We start from the raw sequence: 9,820 nt of genomic DNA, 5'->3' as shown, positions 1-9,820 counted from the left end.
TAGAGTAACTAAACATCTTTTCACCCTGCGCACTAATTAAACAATATCTGATTGCAATCGCACTGGCACATCAGCAAAACTCTGCCTGCAGTTGTGTTCACATTCCCCCCCATCTGTTAAACATTAAACAGACACAAGATTTTTTTTTTTTCCCCTAAAAAAATAAAAAATCTACAACAGGTTTTAATTAGACATTGGCCCCCAAAGCCGGGCTCTAGCTCCAAGGCGCCTGCAGCCTCAAGGCTGCGCGTGGGCTTGGCTGCTGCCATGGGCAGAAATGGTCCCCACGTTGGGTCCCTGTGTCATGGGATGGGCTCTGCAATGGCCATTCTTTTTTTCTCTCTTTATTTATTTTTTTAAATTATCATTCTTACTGCTCTTACTGCCTGCCACATTTCCTGGCCTCCCGGAGGCCCCACGTGAGCTATTCCCCTATGGAAAAGCTATAGGAAAGGAGCCCCAATGGCGTTGAACCTCTCATGCAATGAACATCACTGTTAGGACACACGAGCAGCGAGTGCAGCCCGTCCTCAGCCTCGGCAACCACCAGCCCTTCTGTCCCTATCCCCTGTCACAGGGGCCCGGACCGGGCGCTCGGCCCCAGCTTGGGAGCTCTGGCAGCTTCGTGTCCTCCTGCCACCACCAGGATGACAAGGGCGGCACCGAGAAGGCCCTGCCTGGCCCTGGCCCCCTTTGAGGCACCTCTTCCATCACGAGGTGTTTTTCAGGCCTGGAAACGGCCCCCATCAGAACAAACTTTCCACCATCCCTTGGCTCTGAGCACTCGGAGCCACTTCTCAGCGCAACACGTGGCTGCAAACGGGGAGAATTCGCAGGATTTTCACTGCTGCTATTGACAAGGACTGACGTGCCGCGATGCCAGGCGCTCCTGAGCCATGAAAAATGACCCTTTCCAGGGCGAGTGACCAGCCCCTGCTCCCYGGGCTCTTTGCAAGGGGGCTTGGAAGGACAACTCCAACCAGGACAGCCACCTACTTGATGGATACCCTCCTGGCACTTGCATCTCCCACTCACTTGGCTACTCCAGCAGAGCAAGCCAAGTTGTTAACACAACCCTCAAAACTCTCCACTTTGGAAGAAAGCCCCTTCAAGTGTCATTTTGTCACATTTACAAAAGCATAAAGATGTCATTGAATCAACTACCTTCCTCCAAACCACCTCAGGAGCRCACCAAGCAACCAACCAACCCACCAAGCGACCAACGAACCCACCGAATCCCCTAGGATCCCATGAGCAACCCACCCAATGCACTTGCCATCCCACTGACCTCTCCCATGGCCACCAAAAGTGGGTGCTCGGTGGCCAGGAGCACGAGCGTGGGGACTTACCCTCATGGTTAAATGTTCATGGAGCACTTTGGCCTTCTGAGAGCTGCGGGGGCCCCATCTCATTTTCTGCACGTCCCACCAGAACATCTTCCATCAAGAGGGCAGATTCACCTGCCACCATATGGGATCCTCTGGGAGGAAGCTGATGAACTAGGCGGTGTGGCAGGCACCAGAAGGGCTTCCACCCTTTCCTTTATCTTCATCAATTTCTGGAAGTCGTTATCCACAGACCTGCAGGGACCTCTGCGTTCAGGAAGCAGCTACATCATCAAGAAAGTGGAGCRTCTTTAAAATTTTCTTCTGATTTTTCCAGTCAAAGCTTGGTTCTGAATTCCTGGGCTGGAGGGAAGGAAAATGATATAAAATTATATATATATGTACATATATATATATACACACACAAATATATGTATATGTGTATGTGCATATATTTATATCTATATCTGTGTGTGTGTCCTCTCCTTGTTGAATACTGCCCTGTATTGCATCCAGAACCAAGACAGAAGCCAGACTGCAGCACCAATAAGGAGTGATTTCAGATGAAAAGAAACTGTGCCCAGCAAAGCAATGAGCGGTGTAATAAGAGAAACTTTTTTTTTTCCTTTTTTTTTTTTTTCTCTCTTCTTTTTTTTTGGGAGAGAGCTTTTCTTGGAACGAGTAGAGATGGATGTGTTAAGTGCCCACGAGGACGTTGCTTCACCAGTGTCTGGCTCCAGAAGGGATGTCACCGCATTGTTGTCTCCCTGTGGTCAAGCTGGGCCAAGGGGTGGCGACATGAAGGCTCCAAAGGTGACACCAGGGCTCTCCTGGCTGCAGTTACTTATGGGCCAGGCAAGCAGAGAGCCAAACATTGTCCTTTGGCCTTGGAAGGGTCCTTTCAGCACACCCACAGGAGGTGCTTGGGCCACCCTTGCTGATGGTCCACCTGCACCAGGCCAGCTTGGCCATTAGAGCTAGTGTGACTCAACCGCGTTCCTATGAAAACTGACGTGAGGTCAAGACTACGTAGGCTGGAAGACAGGGAGGAAGGAAAGGAGCCCCTGGAGCTCCCCGGCAGGATCCATGCGAGCCGGACGGGAGGTGGTGGTGGTGGCATCGCACGGTCACGCGCTCTGCAAGCCGGGCCGGTCGCGCCGGTGGCCACGTTGATAAGGAGATCAAAGGCTCGCAAGGATTGCAGCAGAAGTGCTGGGAACGGCCTTGATCAAAACGAGAGGAAAGCCCCGTGCACGGGAGGCAGGAGAGGCTGGCAACCCACATGCGAACCTTTGAAGTTCTTCTTCCCTTTTTCTTTTTATAAACTAGTTATCATCATTAGTTTAAGAGGTATGAAACTCATCATTTGTATAATCTCTCTCCATACTCAAAGTGCGGAATATTATCCGCACACAGACGTGCTTTTGTCACAGAGGGAAAAACACGGCCAGAGATGCTCAAAAATAAGACAAGAAAACACACAATTAGTTTTACGGGATTTGAAATTCATTTCATAAACCACTATACTTTTGTTACCGAGTCTTGCCAGATAAGTCTGATACATTTTCTCTTCCTATAATCCTTTTAACATTTCCATTCCCCCCTACAGACTTCTTTCCTTGATGTTTTGTTCGGTGCACTCCCTGCTATCTGCACGCGCTTGGCCAGATTTTGCAGACTTAAAAGGGGCCCCGTATCGGCATTAAATGTTCTATGAGAGCCGATAAAACACACATAAGCACTTTGCTATCTATTAACATTTCTGAGCCGCTTCCTTCACCTGGGTGGAATAGCGATTGGAAAGAGGGTGGGGGCGAAAGGTTCTGACCAACTTTAAGAGCTGTTTTTTCCACACGTGCCTTCCTCACTTACGCAACGAGACTTCAGCGCCAGTCTCCGCTGGCTTCTTGTTGTCCATCTTGCTTGGAGAGCAGCTCTGCAGCCCTTCTGGTGAGCAGCAGCTCGCCTGAATGTGTGCCTTCCCAAAGGGATGCTCTCTGGAGGTCTGTCTCATGGGCGCCGAGGCTCCTCGCAGCTACGTCGAGGGCTAAATCCCCCCCAATTCTTGAAGACTTTCTTCTGGTCGTTGTTAAAAGCGCCAACAGATTCTTCTCTGGAAGCCTGGATTTCAATCCCGTGCCAAGCGGGTTTGGGTTGAGGGCCTCCATCTCCCTCCACGTGTGCTCGTCTCGTGCAGGGGCCTCGGAGCCATTGCCCACCCTAGCCAAGCATCTCCTTGGCCGGGGCATCTCCTCAGGAGACCGTGGAAGGACACGGTGCCAGCGAGGGGCAGGGCGGACCAAGGTGAATTCCAACCTCTTTGCTCATGGAAACCGGAGCACATTTTCCATGCATGCCAAGGGCGGCCATTCCCACGCGCAGGGAGAGAGCGGAGCTCGCCGGCTCTCGAGGAGAGGACACGGGCATGGTCACCAGGAGGGTCCGATGATGTCTTGGCACAACTACGGAGGAAGTGAAACAGATGACGTGTTACTAGGCTGAGCTGATGTGATTTGGTCCTGCAATATAATCCTGGTTGTTTTCTGGCTGGCTTCTCTAGCTATGTGAAAATGGTCGCTTGAAAACCCAACCGTATGACGCGCTCTCACCGAGTCTCAGTGAGGAAAGGAAATCCAAATGTTTTGAGTTTAACTATTAAACATAGTTTCCAGCTAGTGTGCTCAGAATTTGAAATTAAACAAATGAAAGAAACATGTTTGAATGGTTTTATGTAGGCAATAATGTCATTAACAGGAAATAAAGAAACTGGGTCTTGCAACCACGGCATGAAGTTTAACCCTTGCTGAGCAGCAGCCCCTCGGCACGGCTGGACCCAAACCTGCTCCTAGCACCCCAAATATCCCCATCCACTGACCCCTAAAGGCTGAAGCTGATGGAAAAAGCAGGAGGGAGAATTGGGAATGGACTTTCCTGGCTAGTGGAAAACATTTGGATCAACGAGTCAAATAAAACTTCTCACTTCCATAAAAAAGGAATCCTTATGCACAGTTACTTCTTTTAGGTGCATTGTGAAAGCGGAACACCTTAAAATTATACCTGTTCTGGTGTGTTTCTGCCTGTCGATTCAATTCTTATTATCAGGGAGGATACAGGAGGTCTCCAGCACCGTCCCTCGCAGAGCTGGAGCCTCCACAGTCCCTCCACGCTGCATCTCCCAGCGGGACCAGCATCAAGGCACCCGAAGAGACTTCTCTTTCCGAGCGGCTGCATTTCCATGARCAGAGCACCCAGTGCCCACACCACCAGGATCACCCAGGTCATCACCTGCGGAATTTTTAGTTAAAAAACCCAGGGGCCAGATCATGAAGGATTCATGCTGTGAGACCCGATCCTCAGCACCTCGGAAGGGAACAAGTGTCCTCCTTCCATGCAAGGCTTTACCGCTCTTGATTTCTACATGCATGGTCAGACTTTTGGGCACCATCATGCTTTTCTTTGCCTTCCTCTACAGAAATTTCTAGAGCTTTGACCAGGAAAAATCCATTTCACCAACCCAGGCGCCAGCTCTTGGCTGTCAGAGGGGCTGCAAACCCAGCACTGGGGCTGTCACCACAGGACCATCCTGCTCCTGGCACATGGACATGGGCACTGACACTGCAGCATTGAGGCTGCTCTTCCCTCCCTGCCCAAGGAAAACAAAATGMGAGTTTTTGGTACCATTTTGTCCAGCATCAAGTTGCACTGCCCTTGCCGCCCTCCCCAGTTCATCTAATTTCTACATTCATTTTATAAGTGGATGGTGTCTTCCCTGCCAAAGCATTGATTATATGAAAAGGTGTTTCCTTGAGCTGTGGGAACCTCCACAATAAGCCTTTCAAGGGAGGTTAAATAATTAATACCGGCGTCTTTGTTTCCCCTCTCCATTAAACGAGGGGGAAGCTCGGCGCACCGAGGTCAAGCTCTCTCCAGACGGGCCCGAGCGCGGCTGCACGGACACATCCCTGCTGCAGAGTCACTATTGATTTTGCCGTTTAGTAGAAACCATCGTGCTGGGAGAGAGGCCATTAAAAAATATTATTTTAATCTTTTCTCCTTTTGATTGTTAGGATTTCTAGTGCTTTCCTAGGAGCCTGGGAATCATTTCCGCGGGATGTTTCCCTCTCCCCATAAGAAATGAAGGGCCTGGGAAGTTCATTACATTTTTGTCTGGAGYCAACCCCATTTTACAGGACAGTCTCCTGCAATGTTGCTGATGCCCCATCCGCTCCTCCAAGGGCCCTTTGGGTTCACAGGAACCTCTCACCAAGAGGTGGCCACTCCTATGGCCTTGGTCCCACACCAAAGGTTTTGCTGGGAAAGGGAATTATGGAAACGCAACGCTGTGATCATGGCCAAGACCCAGGTCCCCCATGAGGGTGCAACTTGTGCCCCACACGTAGCCTTTGGGGTTGAAGAGCAGCCACCGGTTGGCCAAGCAGAGCACTAAAACTAAAGGAGAATCATCCAGGACAAAATTTTATCCGTAAAATAAGGATAAATATGGATAAAGGTAGTTGGAATAATCTAGGTACATTTTCCTCCTCCCTGTGTTGTTTTGTTTTGACTTCTTTTGGATTATTCAAAAGGAAGTTCAGGCTTTGATCTTCCCTATTGGCAATATATATATATATATTTTCTCATCTAGGTTTTTAGAGCTGGAGAAGAGATGTTACACGCTTGCAACAGAGCCTATCAATATGATGTGGGTCTGAACAAAAAAAAACTTGTGTCAGGTTCTCCATTTGGAGTGTTACCTTCGAGCTTTGAAGTTCGTAATGATTCAAAAGCATCTAGAGCTGCTACAAATGTTAATAAAATTAAAGCCATCTGAAAGTGAGGCTTGCATGTGCCTTTGAAAGTAGGTCTGTGATCAGTTATTACCCTCAATTACCTTGTTGTCCACTCTTTTAGCTTGAGGTTAAACTCTTAACACTTTGCTTTGAAGTGGTTATCCTTTTATCTATGACCAGACCGAGGAATTTAAGGGCAATAATCAATGAGAGCTTCATAAGAATAAAGGGGAGACAAGACAAGGAAAATAGGTGTGAATGTGCCCTTAAATGTGCCCTTAAATGTGCCCTTAACGGCCTTTGCAGGGGCTGCGAGGGACACTGTGCCCGGCCATAGGGTCTGGCAAAAAAAATATAAGAAAGGAGAGAAAAGGAGAGAGAGGGAATAAAAGGGGGAAGAGCCCCAGCAGTTCCTAAATTGGGGGCAAAATTAAGCAAAAACCGCGATTTGGGGAGAAATTTTGAAATTTGGCCATTTCAAAACTCACAAGGCTAGATCACAGTGCAAGCTGGTTGGCACTGGGTGCCTAATTCCCCTATACTCCCCCAGATAATCCCAGTTTTAGGCCTTGAGATACCGACAAAAAGAAACACAATATGATAAAAGGGCACAAATACCCCAGCAGGCAAGCAGCCCCTTTGCATACCTTCCAGATGCTCTTACCTCAATACCAAGCGGGTTCCAGGCAATAAAACGTTGCTCAAGAGGAGAGCAAAGGCACYGAGGCCGCAAAGCCTGGGGCTGGGAACACCGTTTCGTAATTAAAGTAGCCTGAAGACAGCGCTCGTCCTGGGCAGCATTGCTCAAGGAGCCGGCCCCGATTGCCTTCCTTGTAGTTTTTCCAAGACAGGAACTTTCCCTGGACAGGTTTCACGGCCAGTTCAAGCTCCCACTCATCCCAGTCGCTAATAAGGGTTTGTGGATTGGGAAATGTTAGTGAGAACCTGCATGAAAGAGCCCGTGGAAGTGGTGCTGGCCGTGGAGGAGCCTCCTGAGCCCGTGGGTACACGGGTCAACCTGGTCCTGCCGTGCAAGGAACAGGGATGTTCAGTCCTACTTTGGGCTTTAAACTGAGAGAAAAGTCAGGAGGGGTTGGGGCATCTTGCAGCAACGTCCACAGAGCACTGACACAACCCAGGTCTTAAACCCTAGCGCCTGGTTTAGAGCTGCAACCTTGCAGTGAGGAGAGAGAACAGAATGGGAAAAAAATAGGGAGAAAGAAAATTAAAGGCAGAAATTGCATTTTTTTTTTTTTTCCCAGCAAGCTCAATTTTCCATCAAAATCTTGATTTTGGTCATAATTCTAGTCCTAGGCGAACCTTTCTGGCATCCCGGGATTAGATGCGATGCTCCGCGCTCTGCGAGCACGCCCGAGCCTGCCCGCCCTGACTGCTGCCCGGCTCCCCGGCCKCGGAACAACGCGCAGGAGCGGAGTCGTGTCCCAACACGGCCGGATTTGCTAGGCAAGGCGAGTGCCAAGGGCCTCTGGAAGGAGTGGGAACACCCCGGGATGGCTTCCTCGAYCCCGGAAAGGCACCGTGTGCAACTGCTCCCCAGGCTCCTGGGTCCCTTCGTGCAGGAACCCCCAAGCACCAAGGGGCTTCTTGCCCAGGAGAGGCCAAGGAGCCTCTCACCAGGAGCGGTGAGGCCAGGCAGGACCAGGAATGGGCACCTCTCCTGGGCCAGCGTTTTGATTTYCACACAAAAGTCTCTGCTTTAAGCTGGATTCTGGTCCCAGTCACCTCTCCTGACCCYCTGCCAGGCTCGTAGCCTTTTCCATGTGGTTGGAGACCTGCTGGATCACCGTTAGCACTGCGGAAGTTGGAGGTCCAAGTTCAGAAGTTGGAGGTTCAAGTTCAGAGGCCGCTATTGGCAATAGCCCGAGTCAAGCTCAGAATTCCCGGTGATGCCCGGGGATGCCGGGACAGCCCCGGCTCCCGCAGCAGCCGGAGCGGCGACGCGGCTGATGGACGGCAATCAAGCCCCTTCAGGCTTTACCTCATTGCCTCCCCACCCGAGATAAGTGGCCATTTTCCCCCCCAGGTCTTGTCTCCATCATCCCCTCACCGGCGCATTCCTCCCAACTTGCTTTTTTCCTTCTTTCCTTGGATTTCCTCCCTCCATGAGGCAGCTCTTTGCTTTCCAGAGAGCTGCTACCAGATACTCTGCCAAACAACACAAAACTTGCCCTAAAAACCACCTCTTTGGGGTTAAGGTGCCCCAAAACCACAGCAAAATTCAGCACATTTGCACACTTTGGGGTGCACACGTGCACCAGCAGACAGATGCACCCCCGACAGCCCAAATTCCAGTTTCAAGAATGCAGCTAAGGAGACATCAGCACAGAGATGGGGGGGCRGGAGCGAAGGAGAAGAGAGGGGAAAAAAAGGGTGTTGATAAAATACTTGTTAGAARGAAAATTGGATTAGCGGTGCCATTCCGGCCATGAAGTTCTTTGAGCCAGAGAAAAGAAAATAATAATCTTGTTCCTTTCCCCTCCCGCCTCCACAGCCCGCAGAAGGCCTCAGAGCCAAAACATCAGCCCCTCTAATCTTATTTTCTTTTTTTTTTTTTTTTCCGGAATCTATTTTATTAACCCCTTTTCTCATTTAACTCCTATGAATAGCTCAGTGGGCGACATCCTTCTTAGAAAGGGGGAAAACTCCTTGGAGATGCGGGGCAGGAGCAGAAATGCGGCCGCGGCCCCACGGCGCTGCGGGACGGCGCCGGTGCCGCATGGGCTGCAAGGGACTACAGCCTTCCCTGCMCCAAAACGGGGCAATTTTGCCAACCCTGGCCAAGGTTTTTGGGTCGGAAATGTGGCCCAGGAAGCACAGATTGGCAGGTCCACATTGCTAACCTTTAGGAATAGCTTTGGGTAGCCAAAACCAACGCACAATTGCACTTTTGCAGGTAGAGAACAGCGTGGCAAGAAAGCTAAACAGGCAAAGAACCAAGAAAAGTAAGATTTAGAAGTCCACAAAATGTAATGGAAGGAGGAGAAAGGGACAGGAAAGCTTTTTTTTTTTTTTCAGCAAAAAGGGAGAAATGAGCGAAAAAAAGCTGAAGGACCACAGCAAATTCTTTAGCTGACAAGAATCGAGATAACTCAAAGGAGAGCTGTTGTTAAGGAAATGTTTTGATGGAAAGTGATTTTTTATGATATTTACCCAATCTGAGGTTGAAATGATAGAATAAATGACGAAAAAAGTCAAAAGTATTACTGTAATATTTCTATATTTTGGGAAAAACCTGTTAATCTATTAAAATGAAGATGAAAGCTTCCTATTGCAAAAGGTAACAAAAGAATATGCAAAGCAATTAAACTCCTTAGTGTAAAACGTATTAATATCGGCAAAGCTGCTTCAGACTTCTCGGGAATTTGGCTGGGGAGCTTCCCAGCCCCGTGTCCCACCCGGCACCGTGTCCCGGGCACGGGAGGACCACGCAAGGGAGCCGAATCGTGTCCGTGTTTGAAGCCTGCACGTCATTACTGACCTAGGCCCCGAGTTTATCTCCCCAAGAGATGAAAAATGGACATTCAATAGGTAAAGAATTAAAAGAATGCATTATAATCAATGCCACTCATTAAATAGTGTCCTGGCAAAAGAACCTGAAGGTTTTTTTTTAAAAAAAAAAAAAAAAAAAAAAAAAAAAAAAGGCAAAAGAGTAAAAAGTAGGAATTTCTAGCCTGTTGGGAGAGA

The sequence above is a fragment of the Nothoprocta perdicaria genome, unplaced genomic scaffold (genome assembly GCF_003342845.1).
Source record: "Nothoprocta perdicaria isolate Ctin4 unplaced genomic scaffold, notPer1 scaffold_46, whole genome shotgun sequence".
Lineage (NCBI taxonomy): Eukaryota > Metazoa > Chordata > Aves > Tinamiformes > Tinamidae > Nothoprocta > Nothoprocta perdicaria.
This window is presented reverse-complemented; position numbering follows the sequence as displayed.